Source organism: Portunus trituberculatus, chromosome 48 (assembly GCF_017591435.1).
Source record: "Portunus trituberculatus isolate SZX2019 chromosome 48, ASM1759143v1, whole genome shotgun sequence".
NCBI classification, from domain to species: domain Eukaryota; kingdom Metazoa; phylum Arthropoda; class Malacostraca; order Decapoda; family Portunidae; genus Portunus; species Portunus trituberculatus.
Window position 1 is genome coordinate 8,810,925 of NC_059302.1, and position 5,000 is coordinate 8,815,924.

The window sequence follows — 5,000 nt, forward strand, 5'->3', positions numbered from 1 at the left end:
GCTACTAATTCCTATATCTAAATCGTTAATGTACACCAAGAAAAGAAGAGGTCCTAGCACTGATCCTTGGGGTACCCCACTAACCACTTCCTTCCACTCAGACATTGCCCCATTTAATACTACTCTCTGTTTCCTATCAGAAAGCCATTCACTAATCCAATCAACTAACCTACCCCTATCCCATGTAGTCTCAATTTGTACACTAGCCTCCTATGCGGTACCTTATCAAACGCCTTGCTAAAATCTAGATATATAACATCTATGCTATTTCCATCATCTAACTCCTTGGTAATATATTCTAAGATATCGAGCAAATTTGTAAGACAGGACCTCCTGATCTAAAGCCATGTTGGGTATCTCTAATTAATCTATTCTCATTTAAATGCTCCCAAATACTACCCTTAATGATTTTCTCTAGTATCTTACATACTATACTAGTTAAACTGATCGGTCTATAATTATTCGCATCATCCTTCCTACCTTTTTAAATATTGGAGTAACATTAGCTAACTTCCAGTCCTGAGGTATCTCAGCAAACCTAAGTGATCTTTCAAAGATTAACTTAAGTGCTTCAGAAATACTGTCTACACCCTCCCTAAGTACTCTGGCATGTAGCTCATCAGGACCACTAGCTTTCCTATCGTCTAGTTCAAGAATAAATTTCCTAATAATTCCCGGTTTTATATCAATATTTTCTAAAGCTCTTAAACTACTCGTCGCACTGTTTGTAACAGGATTTCCTATTCTTTCCTAGTAAATACTGAAGAAAATTGTTCATTCAATAATTCTACTATGTCTTCATTTTGATCCACTACTACACCATCTTTTCTGAGTGGTCCAATCCTATCCTTATTTCTTTTATCACTGACCTTGTAATAACTATATAATTTTTGGGATCTTTACTCCCAGCTCTAGCTAGTTTTATCTCTGCCTGCCTTTTACTTTTTTTATAACCTTACTCAAATCATCTCTGACCTGTCTGTACCTAATCAAATCTACATCTTCCCACTTTTCTGCAACTCTCTGTATGCCCTCTTCTTCTCTCTGATCTGGCTACCTATCTCATGAGTCCACCATAATGGCTTCCTGTTTCTCTGCCTTATATCTTTGTAAGGGATACACTGCATCACTATACCCTTTACTACAACCTTAAAAATATCCCACATCTCCTGTGCAGTTTTATTTCCAAAACTATCTTCCCAGTTTACCTCTCCTAATAACTGACGTAACCTACCATAATTGCCTTTCTGATAGTTTGGGACTCTAGTCTTATTCACTATATTATCCCTACTGGAATTAATGATAAATCTAATTATATGATGGTCACTGTTTGCTAAAGTCTCTCCTACCTCAACTTCCTTTAAACAATGCTCAATATTTGTTAGTACTATGTCTAAAACCTTCCTCCCCTAGTAGGTTTATCTACCATCTGCACTAAATAGTTATCCTGAAAACTTTCCATAAACTTATTTTCACTAGCATCTCCTACCATCCTCTCCCAGTTTACTGACTTAAGATTAAAATCCCTAAGATAATTGTCTGACTAGTACACCCCTATTTATCTCATCTACCATAAGGTTGTCTACCTCTGCTGACTGGTTAGGTGGTCTATAAAAGCTCCTACTCTAATAACCTTACTTTTGTTTACTCTAACATCCAGCCATAAGGACTCTACTCTGTTATCTACCTTAATACCATTAACCTGACTGGAAATGAAGGATTTTTTACATAAATAACTACTCCTCCACCTATCCTACCAATTCTCTGGTGTAAATACATAATGTATCCATCTACTTCATATTCTTTCCTATTTTCCTAAACTTTTCCTCATTTACCCATGCCTCTGTGACACATACAACATCTAAGTCCTCCTCAACTATATAACTAGATAACTCGTCCTTCTTGTTCCTAAGACTCCTGGCATTTACATAAAAACATTTAAGTCCTGCTACCTTCCTAGATGCTGTCTCCTTATTTGGAATCCTAATCTTATTCTCTCCTATTTGCACCTGGAAATCTTTCCTAATCTTTTCACTATCTCTGTTTATCCTATCTAATTTATGTCTAGCATCTTTCTTCTGGAATGCATTTGCTACCTCACCCCCTACACTCCATCCCAACTCCCCTCCAGACATCCACTCAGCACATCCACACCCTTCCTACTCAGATGCACACCATCCCTAGCATACAAATCCCTTCGCCCATAGAACCTATCCCATACATCCACAAAGCTGACACCCACATCCTTACACATCCCTTTTACCTGATCATTCACACCAATGGCTCTAGACAACCATTCCTGCTAACATACACACGAGGCAAGATTCCTGACACTACACACCTCCTACCACTCTCCCTTATCTTGCCTAACATTTCCCGAAATCTTGCCACTAACTCCTCCGACCCACCTGCTCTGACATCGTTCCCACCTACGTGCAAAACTACTACACTCTCCCTCTCCATCCCCCCAACCCTCTTCTGCACCTCCTCACTCACTGCCTTCACACCTGCACCAGGCATACACACGTTTGTCCTCCTATCCCTGTCTTTCCCACAGAAAGTGCTATCTAAATACCTAACCTGAGAGTCACCCACCACACACACCTGAGGTGTGCTAGGCACAACCATCCTCCTACTCTCCTCTACCCCCTTCTTTCTCCTTTCACTCACCACAACCACTTCATTCACTCCACTCTCACTCTCCCCCTCCCCCTCCAACAAACCGAACCTATTTTCACACTCAACAGGTTTAGTCCTATCCTCCCTAACTGCCTCCGCTTTCCTTCCCCTCGCAACCTGCCATCTCTGCCCATCCTGACTACTATCTTTCCCAGTCTGGCTCGCCTGCTCCCTCTTCCCCACTCTGCTCTTCCCGACAGAGGGCCAAGCCACCCTGTCGCCCTCAGAAGGTCCAACCTTCAGCCTAACACTGATCTCCTGCCTAATTTTTAGAATGCCAGAAGCTTATCATAGCGGGGCTCAGCGTCACGGGTCTCCACCCTCCCTGCCTCTACCTCCTTACTCCTCCTCTCTTCTTCCTATAACTCCTTACCCCTCCTCCATCCACTTCCCTCTCATTCCTTTCTCTCTCTCTCTCTCTCTCTCTCTCTCCTACCAGTATTTCAAACAAAAGTGACATCTGCCATCCTCTTTTAAGTGGTACCTAGCTGTCATTAGCTACAGGTGCCTCTGACGCATTGTACAATAACGATCAAAAAGTTATTGTACCATGCCTCTGACGTATCAGCTTGCCTGCGATCCACACTCCACCTTCCTGTCTGTCCCCCACTCCGTCCCTCCCCGTCATGTTACTGCAGGGGTTAACACAGCGGGGCGGGGCGAGGCGATAGAGGCACCTTGCTTTGCTCCGGGCTATGTGTTTCCTACATATCGATAAGCGCTAAGAATAGGACACATTTCGCTATACGCTATTACTTGCAGTTTGTGTTGACAGACTAGGATAATAAAGAGGGACGCCAGAGATGAAACGTAAACAGAACGGTGAAATAACGACACACACACACACACACACACACACACACACACACACACACACACACGCCCCGGTAGCTCAGTGATTAGAGGGCTGGCTTCACAAGCCAGATGACAGGGGTTCGTTTCCCCGGCCGGGTGGGGGGAGTTGGGTGTGTCTCCTTTCACGTGTAGCCACTGTTCACCTAGCAGTGAGTAGGAGTTGTGACCTTGTTGTCCCGGTGTGTGGTGTGTGCCTGGTCTCAGACCTATCCCAAGATCGGAAATAATGAGCTCTGAGCTCGTTCCGTAGGGTAACGTCTGGCTGTCTCGTCATAGACTGCAGCAGATCAAACAGTGAATTACACACACACACACACACACACAGTCTGAGTCCGATCCGAAGATCTGTCTATGTGCTCTGAGCTTGTTCCGTAATGGGAAGGCTGGCTGGGTGACTATCGGACGACCAAAGTGAATCACACACACACACACACACACACACACACACACACACACACACACACACACACACACACACACGCTAAGTACCATGAAAGAAAAGGACACACACACACACACACACACCTCCCCCTCAAACACCCTCCAGCTGGGAGCTGGGTGTCATTGGTTCCAGCTAGTGGGCTCCCTCATAACGAAAGATAAAGGCAACACACACACACACACACACACACACACACACACACACACACACACACACACACACACACACACCCACCCACCCACCGATACCTGGAGCCAGGTATCGGCCTGGGTCCAGCCGGGGGGGGTCGGCCCTCCCTTGATGACGTCACATATATTCGTTACGCAAATCATTTTGAAAATGAGGATTCCCAAAAAGGCAGCTGGACACGAATGTTATAAAAATTCCGACTCGTTATCAATCGAAACTAACTTCTAAAATACAAAAAACATTGCCGAGAAAAGGAATAATAAAAATAGCTAAAAAATATACTAAATAAAGTATTAGAACTTCGACTTGCTTAAATACAATTTCAAAGCCCACCAATTTCATTCAACTGAATCGATAACGTTTTTCAAAAATTATGACTATCATTTCGATATATCAAAACCTGGCAACTCGCCCTATTAGAAAAAATAATATTTAAAAAATGACGTTGTTTACAATATTATCAGGACTAGATATCATTCTTAAAGTCCACATCTTTAACTTCTCAGGAGCCTTGCACACTTTTCTCATGATAAACCATCTTTTGAAAACACAAACACTTCGCTACAACCTCAAATAAAAAATCACAGATAGCGGAGGTAAAAATTTTAGCGTATTTTGGCCCTCCCATTCAAGTCATAAACACCCTCTACATCACCGTACTTCACTCAACTCAAGCATGGAAGACACGTAAAACACTGCGAACTATCATTAGAAACCCTTAAAAGGCACTTGTGACTCGAAATAAATTAACTGAGACAAATATAAATAATAGTGGAAGTCGAGCATCTGGGACCGGCATTTTGGGCGGGAGCTGGTGATGACGTCACAGCCTGGG